This window comes from Fundulus heteroclitus, chromosome 20, assembly GCF_011125445.2.
Source record: "Fundulus heteroclitus isolate FHET01 chromosome 20, MU-UCD_Fhet_4.1, whole genome shotgun sequence".
Classification (NCBI taxonomy): domain Eukaryota; kingdom Metazoa; phylum Chordata; class Actinopteri; order Cyprinodontiformes; family Fundulidae; genus Fundulus; species Fundulus heteroclitus.
This window is the reverse complement of record NC_046380.1, coordinates 17376700-17394244: the sequence shown is the minus strand read 5'-3', so window position 1 is coordinate 17394244 and position 17545 is coordinate 17376700. Positions and strand designations below refer to the sequence as shown.

The 17545-nt window shown below is 39.5% G+C and overlaps 1 long non-coding RNA gene across 1 annotated transcript; it reads right to left on the bottom strand.

Annotated features, from left to right (window-relative positions):
* Window positions 1–1058: 1058 nt before the first annotated feature.
* LOC118556669 lies at window positions 1059–17386 on the bottom strand. Its single transcript, XR_004927284.1, has 3 exons — window positions 17352–17386; window positions 14740–14899; window positions 1059–1895 (listed from the first exon to the last, which is right to left on the bottom strand). It is a non-coding gene; the product is annotated as an uncharacterized LOC118556669 (long non-coding RNA).
* Between the last annotated feature and the right edge of the window lie 159 nt (window positions 17387–17545).

Here is a 17545-nt window from a genome sequence, read left to right as displayed (position 1 = left end):
TGCCTACTTAGTATATCAAGTGTGGTTCATAACCCTTTTCCACCGAAATATAATATTTTACATTTAGCCACTGAAGTGCACTAGAAATGTTATCCATTCATTTATGCATTTTTTTATACCTTGCAGGGTCATGTAGAGGTTGAAGTCTATCACTGGTGGGTATTGGGTGAGAGGCTGGGTACATCCTGGAAAAGTGCATCATAAACACGAAATTTTTGATGGTTAAAATTTGTACTGTTTTTAATATTTGCTTTTAGTTTCGATTTTTCCATGTTTTACTTTGTTTCAAAATTTTATTCCAACTTGCTTTTATTCTGTTTTTTTCCCTATGTTTTAATCATGTGAAGCACTTTGCATTGTCTTTGTACTGAAATGTGCTATACAAATAAATCAGCCTTGCCTTGAAATCTAATGTTTTTGTAATGATTTGTGCTAACAAACCCGATAATCAGCTGGTCACAGACATTCACTATTAAAAAGTTTATTGAAATGATGAGTAGTGGATGGTGAGGCAGGCGCCAGCAGGACCAGACTTGACCAGATGCAGGTAGTGACAGGCCAGACCAGTGAAAAATCAGGAGCTGATCAGAACAGGACTGAGGAACCACCGGAACCAGCAAAGCGAGCGGCTGGAACCGACGGGGGAAACAGCCAGACTGGTGCGTCACGCAGACACAGGCAACTTTCAACAGAAGAGTCCAGCTGGCTGAGCAAACAGGAACTGGCAGAGGCAGATCACATCACAAAGGCCAAGATGAGATGAGATCAGATGAGACGTTCTGGCAGGGCTGAGTTGGCTGTGGCAGGCATATGAAGACAGGTGAACAGAGTTGACTAATTAGTGCAGCAGGTGGATCTGATTAAGAGAAAGGCTGTTGGCGGGATGGAGGCTAAGCTGATTGGATAGTGACTGAGAGGTGATGGCTGATCCAAGAAAAGTCCAAAATAAACAAACAGAAACCTAAATCATGACATTTTTGGACATTTTTGGACTGATTTATGTAATCCAATTAGAAATTTTCAAAATTTAAAATAACTAACCATACATCCGACAAGATTGCTTTTATATAAACGGAGGTGAATACAATACATACATTTTAAGGTGTTTCTGAAATCCTTTCTTTTGCTGCTCCTGTCATTGTAAGTGGAGAGGGACTGCATGGATTATTTTTTGGTATATGTTTCAACTAGATTTTGAATCTATTAGTGATCAGCAGCTCAGAAACTGTACGGTTCCTTTAAGATGACTTCCTGTGACCAATGTAAAATGCTGACTATAAGCAGGCAGCCATTTATATGTCGGCTGGACCAGACGGCTCTTTTGTTGGACATAATTTTGTAAGGTGAGAGGTAAAATGTGAGCTAAAGTCAAAGAAAGCCTGCTGGAGTTTTGATGCTTTATTTGAATTGGCCAAATGCCGAGTTTGAGTTGTTACGCAATGCACTTCTTGCTCAAATCTACAGTACATACACAGACTTCAAGATGGCCAAACTGTTGCAATAACTCAGTTTGTTTGTTCGTCCGTGTCATTTTTCAATTTTTGACTCGATGGATTTAAAGCAAATGAGCAAAATTCAAAAGAAAACTTCCTTAAATCCTATGAGATGACTATGAAACCCAGTTTCTAATAGACTCTTTGCATATGATGGAAATTCTCATAGAAAAACATGCACGGTTGAGCAGCTGTTAGAACGTCTTCTTGTTCTCCCTGCACAATTGGGGGATTCTCTCTGGGTACTCTGCCTTCCTCTCACAGTTCAACTGTAAGGTTAATTGTTTCTAAAAATCTGTCCTCAGGCATGAATGTGTGCGTGGACGGTTGTCTGTCCTGTGTCTCCAGGGCGTGTCCCACTTCTCACCCCCTGACTGGGCACCAGCACCCTTCCCTGAGACCCTGCGAGAAAAAGGATGGGTTTTTAAAATCACACACATATTTTAACAGCAATTTCAATTAAAATCAGTGGGTTTTCTGACAGGAAGCTCAATCTGTGAGCAGCAGTCAGACTGATGTTCGTCACAGTTTGCAGAGAATAGACTTAAAATTGCACACCTATCTTTCTTAAATCTGGTGTGCGTCTCATCCTTTGTAGCCATAAGATTTATCTGCCCTCTTCAGATGATGCATATGCTGGCACGGCAAGAAGATAAGGCCCGGAAGCACTTTTATCTCTGGATCGCCTGGGTTTCTTTTGCCTCAGTTTTAAGATTAGAGCAAGTAAATGAAGTTCCCAATGATTGCTAAACCTTGGTGCTGTCTGTGTACACCGGGTTGAAGACATGTATTCACATTTTAACGGTACAATTTATGTGCTGAAATACACTTTTATACTACTCAAGAGCATTGTTACATAATTTTCTGAGAATGTCTTTGTTTTTCGATTTTTATCTGAACAAATTACTCTGATGCTTGAAAGTCTATGAATGACTCATGGCAGATTTTCACCAAAGTTCAATTTTAATGAGGAAGAACCCCACTGAATAAATGTTTGTACTTTAATCTCCTTTATCCTTTAATTATTAGGAAAAACAAAACGATTTTACAGATCTGTCATTGTTAAACCTCTTGCAGCTAGAAGCAGAGCCTGAATGTCAGACTTGTGTCTTTAACATGATCTAAAGTGCTTTTTTTAAACCCCCACAGGAGTTTAAAATTAGTATAAGAAATATATGAAAGAAATTCAAATCTTACATTTAAATGTAATAGACTTGTCCCATCAGAAAAATACAGTTTTGCAAATATAAATTAGTTAAAGTTATTATTTGGTTCTGTAAGAGTCAAGGTTGCATTTACATGTTGCAAAGGGCATTTTTATGGCTCCTGAAGGAGGTTTAAAAATAAAAGAAACTAAGAGTTTTGATGAAAATAAAAGCTTTTAAACATTTCTAGCTTGTCTTGTGAGTAAAACACCATGGTGGAAGTTTAATGACGGGAGAAGATTTGTTGTCATTGTCACTAATTTCATTTATTTATTAATTTGTTATTTATGTGGGCAATTAATTATATAAGAAAATGTTAAAGGACTTTCATAAATGTCATTGTTTTAAATGGATAAATGCTTACTCTGAGTAAGTACTGCCCTGAGTGTTGTCTCTTACTGAAAACTCCTGTTTGTGGTTTAATCTTTGAGCTATTCCTTGTTATTTTTGCTAGAAAGTCATATTATTATTAAGCTGTATTAATACAGATGGATCACAAACTACCAAGCATAACTTTTACCTGAGATATATTCAGGAAACTGCATATTTATTGACACTCCTGAGGAAGATGTGTGAAAACAGTTTAATGCTGCTGCATTAGTTGATTATCACTGCAGAATGGACCTTTTTCAAAATCCAGCCTTTAATATGAGTATATATTCATTTAGTCGAGATAAAATCATATATATATATATATATATATATATATATATATATATATATATATATATATATATATATATATATATACTAACTTTTAGTTCAGTCTTTTTTATTTGGCTTACGTGTTAATGAACCTTTATTTAGAAACAAATGACTTCTGTGTTCGTTGAAGTTTGAAAGTGACATGACACATGGGTCTATTGCTCTCCGCCATTATTCAAAATGGAAAAAACAAGAGGACATGCCATTCATGTGGGGCAGATGTTGATCTTAAGTTGAAGAAGTCAGAAGATGGCTCAAAGAACATCTCTACTTGCTCAAACTTGCCCGCACCTGCAGTCAGATTTGGGTGCAGCAGATCCTCCACAGTGAGGAAGATGTCAAGAGAAGTTTAAAAAAAAAAAAAAAGCTTACTTTAACTATAAAAGTGTTCATCTGACACATAAAAGGATGGTACTGTAGATCTTGTATCCAAGAACAATACATTCTCATCTATTCTATCCTATTGTACTGATGATGTATTGTTAATGGCGCGTCAATGTGCAAAGTCAGGAAATCTTTACTGAGGTGCAACAGTAGCAATACTCTCAAGTAATACTACTAGTATTCTTTCAACTATTCATCAGTGTTTTATCCCAGCTTTGTCTCACTGGTATCTACAGCTAAACCTGAAATGAGTTATACCACCGCTAGATTTAGAATTCAGATTGTTTTCATTTAAGCAGGAAGTTTGTTTCAGATGGGAATTATCTCTCAAAAGATAATGAAAGAAAGGGGCAAATAAATGCTGGGAAATGATTATTTATTCATTGGCATGGCAGCAGTCAAACCCCTACCTATGATTGTTTTCACTGATGTTTAGATAATTAATCTTTAGTATAAAGCTTTAGTTTCTCGAGGCTGGAAGGCCTCCTTGCCTGATTTTTCGCTTCCTCCACAGATCCTCCATCAAACTCAAGGGGGCAGTCTGGCCAGACCCCTCCAGAACATTAACACTGTTTCCAATCAGAAGAAACATGTTGGCCAAATAAAAAGATTGCTCTAGACCTACTACTGATGGGCGTTTGAATAATTATGGGGCTAACTGTACCAGCACTGGTCTGTGGGTGAGACGTGTGGTGCAGAAAAACTGAATGAAAATATTGCTAAACTCAAATAATTTCTGAAGTCTTTCCTTTGTTATTTTCCTATCAGAGGTGTATAATGAAGGATGTTTTATTTCTCAGCGATATGCAGATACTGACTGCCTCTTCCTGCGGTTGGTCTTTGGGTGTCAAAGACAGGTTCTCATAGCGCTCCCAGCCAACCAAAGCGTTCAGTTGTGTACGATTGCATTGATCACATTCCTGTGAAGCATATCATTTTGCAACTCCTCTGAATTTTGTTTTCTGCAGAGTTTTCTGCAAACAACTCCTTGCGCGCACACTCGAAACAAATATACCCCTTCCACACCACTTGAACCCTTGAGCAGGATGCCAAAGAGCTGGAGGAATGTGACCCGTTGACCTTGGCTTGCAGACTTCCACAACGAGACCAGACATCCGGATGGCGTGCACCAGAAGAGGAGGCCAGAATAGCTCCGGTGTCCGGTAACGGGAGACAAACTGTGTTTGTAAACTGCAGCCATATGACACACGCACTCAGTCTGCAGGATTTGCACAGGTGATGGAAACACATGCACTCGAGTCCAGAGGTTAGGAGGTCCAAAGCGATGGGGGGAGTAATATGGAGGAGTCTGGGGGGGTCAGAGTTGGTTTAGGATCTGTTTATGGTATTTATTTCTGTAAAACAGGGTTAACCTTGGATCCTCACATTGCTTTCTGCCACCATAAATCCTGACTTTCCAGTTTGGTGTTTCGAGTTGTTCTTAATCTTTAAATTCACTCGCAGAAAAGCAAACGTCAAATTTTAACCATGCTGATAATTCTAAGAAATCATTTATTAAATTTTTTTTTTTTACTGATAGATCTTCTTGGTAGTGAGCATGCATGTCTAATTAAGTAAAACATAACTGTTTTGGAGTTGAGGAAACCTTTTGCACACACTTACAAGATTTGGCACACACTGCAAACTCGGTGCCAAGTCTTTGCGCAACATATTGACCTGTTTTTTTTTTTCTTCTTCTTCTTCCTGCAGAGAGTGCATGCAGGATGCAAGTCAAGTAATATAGAGGGCAAGGATAAGGTTTACCACAATGCCACAAATTACACTTTTTATAAACAATACTTTAAACCTGCATCATCTGAGAATCAGAAACACTGGCACGTTCAGGGAACCCTAGCCAGCACACAGCAAGAAAGCATGTAATATTTTTATTTTTTTATATCTGAGATACTTTAAGGTGTCATTAAATAATTATAAGTAAGACACACATTATCTTCCTCAATCTTAACTATTGGAAATAAAACAATAGGGAGATGTTCTATCCTTTTTTAAACTCCTTCTGCTCAGACAGGCCAGGGGTAAACCCCACCCTCTGTGCTCGACAAGAGGACAGAGATACATCTGACAGATCAGGTCTAACCAGTCACAGATGACAAACCCTCGGCATTGCTCCACAATTATCTGACGGATGGTTGACTCCTCTGCAGGAGCCACTCTTTCAAACCTTTTTAATTTTTGGCCTTGTTTTAAGGCCTTGCGTTTGTCTGGTTTTGTTTATTGTGTTTTGCACAAAAAAAAGAAAAAAAGAAAAAAAAAATCACATGTAAGTTTATGGTGAGCTGTCAGAGCAGCAGTTTTATACCCGTACCGCGTTTACTCGTAAAGCACCTGGCTGCCTCTTCGAACCAGCGTAGTTTGTCTTTGAGCCATTGAAAGCGTGCTAAACGCACACACGGAGGTCATACCTGAGGCAGACCGTCTGGTGCCAACGGGTTGTAAAACAATCAAACAGCAGTAATATGTCCCTCTGCCTATCGTGTAGTTAACAGCGTCGGAAAAGCAACACCCTGCTGAAGCAGGAACAAACAGGATTCAGCGCTGGGGCCTCTGGCTCGGGACGATCCGTTTTGGTAGAGTTCCCTCTCCTACCCTTCACCCCTGGGAGCGCCCTAATTTTGACCCTAATTATGGGACTAACGCAGCTGACAGCTAGTCTTTGCACAGCTGACACAGTGGATCAAAAACACCCCGCATAATTCATTCGCAAGAGCAAATTTCCACTCTACAAGACGGCAATATTTCTAATCCCTCCTAATCTCCAGGGGTAAGGCACATTAAGCTTTGCCCGGCACTGCCCCCGTAGCATCTATTCAGGTCAAGCATTGAGAGATGCCACGATCACCCTGGCAACCAGTAAAACAAACAATGTGTGGGTTTTGTATGTGTATGAAACGCTAGACTGGAACCAGTCTGCCACACGGAATGGGGCTGGCGAGGAGAGAAGAAGAAGGACCTGCAACCCGCTTCCAGTTGTATTTTTCAACCGCATCCTGCCTTTGTGAGACCGTGTGGGTGGTGGGAGTTTGAGAGCCGTCAGACTTTTTTTTTTTTTTTATTTGATCCATCTCTACCACAATGGTGCGAGTTATGTAAACACGCGGGATTTGCCACAGCATTATCCCAACAAGCCCTGTGTTTAAAGGAAAACAACGCTATAGCCTAGTGTGATGTTTTTCCAGCGAAGGGGTGATTTATCCGCCGTGAGCTGGCGCTGAGATGTTTAACTTTTCCCAGGCTTCTCGGTGACTTTGTGGCACGAAAAGAGTGATGACGCGTAATGGTTTTAGTACAATGGTAGTGCAATATCTTCAATCTGAGTGCACCATGGCAATTTAGAGCTTTAGCCTGTTTGGTTCATTAATTTCCTTGTGCGATTGATGAAGTGATGACACACATGTCATTGCGTCTGGCACATCAGTAACCAGCTTCTGAGTTGCACTCCAGGAACGCTTTTTTTTAATATTTTGTGTCACTGCATAACCTTCTTAAAAGTGCACAAATCAAGGAATCGCACCAAATGCTTTCAAAGCGCACCAATTTTTGGCTTGGATACAACCCTTAACAAAGTTGGATGTGCGCTTCAACTGTGACTGAAAACCGTCACAAAGAGGAAGGTTGTGTGTGCGCAAACCGCCTGGGCTCCGAGTCGTTTTAGTGTGCACGCACAATTTTCTACCCGTCGTTATCAGCAGTTCTTATCTGAGCTTCCATGGGTGGGAGGGTTTTATCAGCTTGGAAATACAACCCGTGGAGAGACAGAACATACTCTCAATGATCCGGCTGAGAGAGAAAAACAGGAAAAGAAAGCCAGGTGCTTCAAAACAATATACCCTGTGTTATATATATATATATGAGCTTACCTGCTTTGGGTTAAGTTCACAAAAAAGAAACGTTAAAGGCTCTGAGAAATTTGATTTCCTCCTCTCTTTACTTGTGAGATGTATTTTATTTTATTTCTGCAACAGGTTTTAACATTTTCCAGAAAATAAAAGGACTGAAGTTGGAGTTTGGAAGACAGTATTAGAAGGACATGCTATACCGAGCTGAATGCAGTCCAAAAGGTCCTGACATGTAAGGGACTGTTTTAGATAAGAGACCCAAAGTAAATGTTATGCCAGAGCAAACACGCACATATCTTTACATTTGTAATCATGTTACTTATGAAAAATAGAACTAAAAAAAGAGAGAAAAGGATTATACACTGCAAAAACGGAACTAAAAATAAGTAAAATGTTCTTAAAATTAGTGTATTTGTCTTTGATTTGAGCAGGTAAATAAGCTGATTTGCCAATGGAATTAGATTTTTGCACTTAAAACAGGAAGAAATCATCTCCATAATCTTATTTCAAGTGCAGAATATCTAATTATCTTATTTTAGGGGTCAAAATACTCATTCAATTGGCAGATCATCTTATTTATCTGCTCAAATCAAGGACACATACACTAACTTTGAGAACATTTGACTTATTTTTAGATCCGTTTTTGTAGTGTATGAACCACACAGAGGGTTATTATCTGGATTTTCTTTCATTCATTAATACGCTTTGCTATGCCTTGCAGAAGTATTCCTACTCCTTTTCCACATTTACAAACAGTCATAAAGACTGGGAGGACTGTATTTGTTTGGGTTTTATGTAAATTACCAACAGAAAGTTGTGCATGTAAGCAAGGAAGGAAGGAATAACGGATGGAGGAAGTCTTTTTAGCATAAGAAATAGTCATACTGACCCCTTAAAGCGCTTTACCAGGTGACTCTGATCTCACTTTTCACTATTTTCAGATTTGTATTTACATTTTTTTCAAACCAAAGTACCAGAAATTTGAGAAACTAACTACAATCCCACACCAACATGTAGATCAGTATGCAACTTGGGATTGAGTGCCTTGCCCAGTGGCAGAGGAACATGTGGGAAAGGAGCCCACAAGTTTCTGATTGGAAATTGACCATTTTTCGCTTGTTCTTGTATGTTTTTTGAAAGCAAATAAACTGTTCTATTCTGACAGCTGAAAGGTTCACCCAACAGTCAGACACTGAAATGCAAAAAACAACAACAAAAAAAAACAAAACAAGATCTCTTTCAGACGCTCCAGTCCTCAATTAGCATGATAAATGTTTAACCTAGCAAAAGACTGAACAAATACGTGTGCTTTGAAAGGTTTCCAAGAGAAAGCATCATCTCTAAGAAGAATGTGGCATTATAACTTTGGTTTGCAATCTTGCATCTGAATGAAGCGTTCAGACATGCGGCCAACGGAGTCAGATCTGCAGCATAAATTAAGTCTCCAACTGGTCAACGATCCCAAAGAGTTACAGCATCCACCATCTAGCCATTGTCTGAAGCAGAGCATGGATGACACCTGAACACCTAAAACTGAGAACCTACAGAAGAACATGTAAAACCCACTCAGAAAGTCCTCGGTCAGGATTCAAACTCTGGATCTTCTACAGCAGAACAAATTAACTGAAATTGGAACTGCATTGAACTAAATGGAAATGACTCTCGTGAACATCAAACACCAATGATCTAATGCAATGCTTTTAAGATGAATGCTCCAAACTGTTCTCTGCAACAACATTAGAAACTGACAGAGGCAAAGTAGGAAAAAAAAAAACGACTTCAAGGTGGTTGCACAAAGCTCTAGCCTTTCCCTATGACTGTAATTGATTTCGTAAGAGTGACATTCGCAGCAACCTGCGTGACGTTTGTCTTGCAGCTGAAGTTTCACAGTGTTCCCTCTTTAGGGTTGTACTGTGTGTTATGATTCAGGCGGTTGCATGTTTTCTTAAGAGCTCTGTGGCTGCATTCGTTAGAGCTGCTGTCAAAACTTTTGGCGCTCCCAGTTTGGCGACTCTGGCCAAACTCTGGGTCATGCAGCAGGTCCTGGTGGAGTCCCCTCGAGTGAATTCCTCGACTCCCGACCATGTGCCAACCAAACCGCATGAGTCAGCCTGTTGTGGTTAGAGTGGGTGGCTTCCCTCCTGTGACTACTCCCTGACCCATCCAGCTCCAAACCCCACTCGCACTCTCTTTCTGTCTAGCTCCATCCTGTGAATCAGGCCTAATATTGGGGATAAACAGGGCTGTGAAGTCACAGAAAGTCTTATTTCATATCCTGACCATAATTTGAACAGCAAGCGTAAATATTACTAATACAGCGTCAGCCTTGTAGCAACATAATCTCTGTTTGCCGAACTAAGGTTGTGTCACATGAGAAATCCGCATTACATCAGATGGCACCGAGCAAACAGAAAGGCCACTGAGCAGCTAGGAGTGGTGCTCTCATATTATCAAGTTCTGTGCTTTGCAAAAAGCATTTGCACCCCTGAACACAAACATCACAAAACAATATATTAGATCAGGATTTACTTACAAACACAAACTAAGTATGATGATCAAGTGGAAAGACAAGGCGATATGGTTTTCATTTCTCTTTTACAACTACAAATCTGAAAGTGTGGCTGGCATTTGCTGGAATTACAGCTGCAAGTCTTTACGGAGGACGTTTCTACCAGCTGTAAACATCTACGGATTAATGATGTGTTCACACCAAACGCATTTTGTGGGCCAAAAAGGCATCCGAACCTTCAACTTGGACCTCAGCAAAGTGTGCACAGACTGGTCTACCATGAGTTGGGAGGAGTTACCCTGTTCTTTTCGACGTGTTAAAAGTTTTAATAACATACCCAACATCATCGCTAATTCTCCTCCAGGTGAGATAATCTACTGTCTTTGTAGAGATAGCTTGACTGATCATAGATAATATGGGGACAGACAGGGACGATGAGTTTGTCCACCATTGTCGACTTCCCAGCTTTTCATGGTCCTTCCGTTCCGCTTGCATGTAAACCAGATGCCTCTGATAATCAAAACGTGTTCGGTGTGAACACAACATAAGGCCCCGGCCACACGGAGATGGTAGTTTGCCATTTAGGCTGTGCATCCACACGGAGCTGATTATTTTTTAAACAAAGTCCCAGTGTGGAAACATTTCAAAAAACTGGTTTTCAATTCAATTCAATTTTGTGTATATAGCGCCAATTCATGAAACATATAATCTCAAGGCACTTTTCAAAGTCAAATTCAATCAGATTATACAGATTGGTCAACATTTTTTTTTCCTATCTAAGGGAACCCAGTTGATTGCATCAAGTCTTGACAAGCAGCATTGACTCCTCCTGAAAGAGTGTAGAGCTACAGGGAGAGTCGTCTACATTGTCCATGGCTTTGCAGCAATCCCTCATACTGAGGAAGCATGAAGCGACAGTGGAAAGAAAAACTCAACATTAACAGGAAGGAAAAACCTCCAGCAGAACCAGGCTCAGTATGAACGGTTATCTGCCTCGACTGACTGAGGGTTAGAGAAGAGATGTACATGTACATGTTTTTTGCGCGTTTCTGTGACAGTGCACAGCGGACCCCAACAGGCCTGGCATACCTACTACAGCATTTTAGGGGGCTGTGTCCTCTCGTGTGGACGCACATCTTTTCTTAATTGTTTATGAAAATTTACCATGCTTGTCTTCATGTAGACGGAGCCTAAATTTTTGCCCATTTTTAAGTATCTCAAAATAAGTCAGATTGGAGGAAAGGTGTCTGTAAACAACTTTTTCCAAGTGTTGCTGCAAATTCCTGATTGTTTTAAGGACAGTACTTTTCCTGGGCCATTCCCACACATTGATCTGCTTTGATCTAAATCCGTGCATTTGTGGAAGGCAAGACTAGTAGTTGTTCTGTCCAATGATTGCCGTGTTTCCTGTGTTCCCTACATGGCTGGTAGCAAACTCTAAAAACATGATTTCATTTTGTTTCTTCCATTAAATCGCTTTTCTCCAGCCAATCTTTCATAAAAGTCAGATATATAGTGTAAAACATTAGCGGTTTTTCTGCCAATGGCTTCATTCAGCTGACCTGTGGATCTCTGCAGCTCCTCCAGAGTTATCGTAGGCCTGTTTAGCTGGACGCCCTTCTTCTGTTGGGGTTTGGCCGCACTGCCTCACGCTTTGGTGTTTTCGGATCATGTATTGAACAGAGATGTCTTAAACTTGTAATGTAGTTTTGTAATCTAACCCTAATTGCACGCCATACTCTTGAGATGTCTATTAGTAAAGAATGTGAATACCATGTATCCTTTTTCCTCCACTTCACAGTTGAGTACTAGTTTGTGTTGGTTTAGCACATAAGATCTTTTTAAAATACATACACATTCATGGTAATAACATGAGAAATTGTGAAATAACATTTGTAATTTTAAAACTGTTGTAAGGTGCCCTGAGGTGTTTAGTGAAGTATGACGTGTCTATCGGTTTTAAGTCTCTTCCATGACTAAATCCATTTTTTGCTCTGTGTTGATCTGAGAAATACGCAACGGAGACTGGGAAAACACATCTAGTGTTACGTCTGCTTCTTCTCACTCGGAGTGCCAACAGCATGCCGACACTCTCCCACCAAGTCCTCCCACTGCTCGGGGCTCTGCTCTTTGTCCTCCGACATTATTTACCTGCTCCTCTGCCTTCAGTGATTGTAGCGCATGGATACACACGGACATACTGCGCCTTCATGTGAACACTCAGTCGCACAAACTTAACATTTTCCCATTTCCACGATGCGTAATCCACTTCCTATTGGCCGATTTTCCCAGCACAGGGAGAAGCCGGTGGAAGCAGAACTGTCCTTGTCCCTCTTTGCTGGGTGCTTCCTGTCTTGATAGGAGGCCAAGTAGAGATATCCCTGAAAGGAGCTGTTGGTACAGGCGTGGAAGAGCCGGGTGTTTTGGACCTCTTTCAATGACCGACAATCTTATCTGTCCCGGGTTTGGTATGCATCCACCACAGTAGTTCTGTGCTGGGAAGATTTCAGCTTCCCTCTCTTGTGCAAACAGTAAATACTTTGCACAGGTGCAGATAACTGCAAATCACTTCAGCGCCATTCATGAAAAAAAAAAAAACAAAAAGAAAAAAAAAAACATCCTGAGATATTGAATTAATCCAGCAATTTCTGTGCATTGTAGGTCCTCATTAGTTGCTTGGTTCTTAACCTGAAAAGACTTGAATTGAAAGACTTATTTGGGGATTTGTTTTTGGTTTTACTTTGTTGCGTTCCAGCCGGTCTTAAACTCTGCATTTTAATGAGCATAAACCTAATTAGCTGGTTCTTATGGTGGGAACATTTTTTTGTGAGCTGCTGCAGCTATGCGGGATAAATACAAAGCAAACAGTCTCGACACAACAGCACATTGTTTCACGGGGAACAATACGAGTCTGTGATATTGCACAATCATCACAAATGCAAAATCTGCCTCAATGGCTTACAGAAAAAATACAATCATACCTCATGGCTTATGGTGTTATGAATTTATTCCCCCAACGGTGCGTAAGATTTAATTTGATGGAGAAGAAAAAGTAAGACAATTCAGATTTGTGAAGTGAACAAAACTATATTTTCCAGTTAAAACAAGAAAGCGTATCCTTATAAAAGGAAACTCAGTCGGTAAGTAGATGATCAGCTGCTGTTGCCCACAAATGTAGGGCAGAGATGTTGATGTGTCTGTAGAAGCAGATGCAGAAAATAAGCTAATTAGCTACATTTTAGATCATTGTGCAGGTGACTCAGATGTATGAGGACCATTACTTAAGCAACTTGGCTTCAAAATCCCTTTTTGAGAAAAAGAAAGATTTAGAGCTTAATTCAGGTCAACATTCAACCCTATTTAGCTCAAGAATAACTTTAAATATAGTGCCTTGCAAAAGCATTTGTACCGCTGGAAGTTTTCATGTCATAGCATTTTACTTGATTCTATTTTTTTTTATTCTAAGTTTATGCGATAAGCTACCACAGATGTCTCTACTGAAAGGAAACATGTCGACCGCAAGATTTTCCCGCCACTTTATTTAATCTGGGAATCGTTTTTTTACGGTTATGTGCAGTGTTAGTATCCCCCGGCATAATTGTCATTTGCCTGTAGACCAAAATGTTGAATTTTGGTCTCATCTAACCAGAGCAAGACCTTCTATGTGGTTGAACTTTAAATCCCACTTAAAGTTCACCCTGCATGGCTTTTGTTGAACTTTAAATGGGATTTCTTATCACTCTCTTCTTCCTACGTGTCCTTAATGGTCAAAGTTGCGTCTAATGAACAAATTTTCCCACCTGACCTTTGATTTTCTGCAGCTCCTCCATAGTTAGCTTGTCTTACTGTCCGTATCTCTAAATGTCTGCCTGTCAGTTTCGGTGGACAGCCAGGTTTTGTAGGATTGCTGTCGTGCGTAGCTCTTTCCATTTTCAGACAATGACCAGAGCTCTGTGAGATGTTTAGAGGTTGGGATGTTGTTGTATAAACTAAACTTGCTTTAAACTTCTCCACATCTTTCTCCCCGACCTGTCTGCTGTGTTCCTAGGTCTCCATGATGCTGTTTGTTCACTAATGTTCTTTAACAAACCTCTGAGGCCGTCACAGAATACTAAGTTACACAATGGTATTTATTATTCTGGTAACAAAAAATGTTCCTTAATTATGGAACATAATTAAGAACATAACAATATCTGTTAATCACTCATATTGAATCTCAATAAAATATATTTAAATTTGTGGTTGTGACTTAAAACAATGGGAAAAAGTTCAAGGGGCTTGACATTGTTTTTTTTTTTTTTTTTTTGCATGAATTTGTATTTCTACATGTGTCAACTAGAAACCCTCCGAAAAGGTCTGTTTTAAGGTAAAAAGGTCAGACATGTGAGTGCGATATATGGTAAATATGTGCAAAATGACACTTTTCTAGCCTTGGAAAAAGGCTTTAAATGACAGAATCATCTTGAAAACGAAGCTTGTTCAGGAAAATATGAAAACGCTTGCGTTGAATCCTCAAATAAGTGTGCGTGAGTGAGTGCGAGTTAGGGCGCACATCTGTTTGTTGAGCAAAGTGTCTGTTTTCTTACTTGACCAGGAAGTAACAAGCAGACTGTGGCCCGTGAGTTCTGTGTACACCTCCCACACGCCTCCAGGCTCCAGAGTTCCTCGCAGTGTTTGGTCTCAGGCGGCTCCTTGGCTGATTTACTTCCTGCCAGGGACCACAGCGGTGCACAGAGGACACTGTCTCTGGAGTTTACACAAGACAAAAGGGATTCACAAAGTATGTTTTACAAGGTATAACTGTTCATTTTCACATGATTGCCCTTGGCAACATAATGATGGTGTTCTTTATCTCAAACAGCTTTAGCTTCGCATGTTACATGATTTAAAAATAGAGTGCAGAGTGCAGACGAGGCATGGGCCATTATTTTCCTTGAGTTAAGAATAATCTTCTGGCTCCTAGATAATTACAGCTCTCATATTCAAGATGGCTTTTCATGTTCGTTCCACTTGGTGCCAAATTTATAACAGAATCTGGTGCCTCCAATGAATCCTCGCTTTCTACCTCTTGGTTAGAATCTGAGAATCCTGCAGTAAAATACACAATTTTGAATAATTCTCTTAATATTTTAGGAGGCAAACTATTTATATAAGACAGGATGAAGCACTCACTGGATAAAAAAATAAAAAAGCTGACATTTTGGGAACATAGAGTGAGCTTAATGCATTTAGGTTAAAGGTTTGCGCACACACACACACACACACACACACACACACACACACACACAATATATATATATATATATATATATATATATATATATATATATATATATATATACACAAAAACAAATCATTGAAGAAGTTACAAGGTGAAAACACCCTCTAAAAAAAAATCTTTTAGTTGTTTACAACACAGACAGCAGTTTTAAGAGGGATTGACTGTTTAGTATTTGTGAAAATGTTTTTAAAATGATACAAATTTTACATTATTTTATATTTATCTTGGTAATAATACATTGTATTTAATGATTTTTCCAAACCCTAAAACTGACAGTACTGTCAGGATTGTTGGCTTTATGGGTTTCTTTTCCACTGTTGCTTCCATCAGAGCATCAATAAAAATCAATGTATTTTAAAACATCAAGTCCAGAAGACATCCAGTCACAACCATTTTGCCAAAAAGCCCATGAGAACTTTTTTAAATACTTTTTGTCACATTAAACAACACAAGGTTTTTTGATAAAGTTTAAGCCTATATAAGCCACAGCATGATTTAACAAAAAAAATAGTTGAAATGTTCAAAAGCTTTTATTATTTTCATCAAACTCAAACAAATAGACACCTCAATATACATAACAGTTGGTACTCCTAATTGAGACTTGTAAAAAGCCTGAAAATGAATTCATATTATGTTACAGTGATATTATAGTTTCCTTTCCTTAATGTAAATTACCTTATGCCTTTAAAAATATATACATCACTTGAATAATTTTTAACTTATAATCATCTAAAATTATCTAAATAAGGCTCCACTCAAAAGTCAATTTCTCTTAGCCACTCTTCAAAATTGGAAAGACAACAGAACATCCCATCAGTTCAGATACTTGTTGATCATCACAAGTCAACAAATGGCAGCAAGGAAGCAGCCTAACCTTCCATATGACTGCAGTTAGAACATTTATTATACAAATAATTAAATAAAATGATTTTAATATAGAAAATTTAACAATAATAAAAAAATGTAAAGTTTAAAACAACTACCACTGTGACAACCAAGGTTGAACGAGGATTGGAGTTTATTACCAGGCAGAGTGATTATGATGGGAAGGGAGGTTAAAGTTAGAAATCTGAAGCAAAGAGGGAGGTCTTGGTGTTATAAAGTCTTTATAACTAAAACACAAATAGTAATACAATCATATTGTATCTTTTACAATGGTGAAGTTAGTTGTGAAGGTTTCTGTAATGTTTAAAATCATAGATATGAAGAGCAGAGTGATCATCTTTACACTGTATTTGCATCCACAGCAGTGAAGGCCTGGCTTATATGTAAAGACAAACAAAACCAGATTTTGTATGATTGAAACCTGTAAACTATACACACTGAATGTGATATAAACTAGAAATACACCTTCAGACTGCCAATAAACACGATAAAAAGCCACTCCAGCTGTCTTGGTTGCTCCTGTGAGGCCATGCTGTGACTTCGCGTTTTGAAGGAAACACATGGTGTTGAACCTGAGTGCAGATGGCGGTTTAGTTATTCATCCTGTTCACTTTTCAGCATGCAGCCTCAAGGCCATCATCGCACCCTTTAGACTGGATGGACCCGTGCATTCCAACCCACGCTCCCTGGAGCAGGACATTTTACCCCCCTTTACATATGCATCTGCACAGCCAACCTGTTTGCAGGGGATGGAAAACAGGAGCTCAATCTCCGCTCTAATCTTCTGAAGCTGCTCGTTAGGAGGTTTGCGCGAGCAGCGACCCAGAGCACTGGTCCTGTGAGGAATTAATGAGCCCAGCGGCAGATTGGCCAGTCTGGTTGATTTAATCGGGCACCCTAAAAATCCCTCTGTGAACGGGACAAAAAGAAACTCCGAAAACTCAACTACAAACGAGTCAGTGTCTGTCACCAGGCGTACTCAAAGAATCACAAAAATGGGAAAGCGGGAGCTGTTCGGCTCACTGGGTTTACCTCATCTGTGGATTGCATCCTTCCTTACGCATGTTTTTGCCGTCCCCTTTGTGTGCCAAGAGAGTAATCCTTTTCTTGACCCTGCAGCTGTTGATTTATATCTCCTCCATCAGCAACTCCCTCTGTTCCTTTTTGATGGCAAACATAATGATCTCCTCGGTGCACAACATCTGAAATCTTTATCACGGGAGATG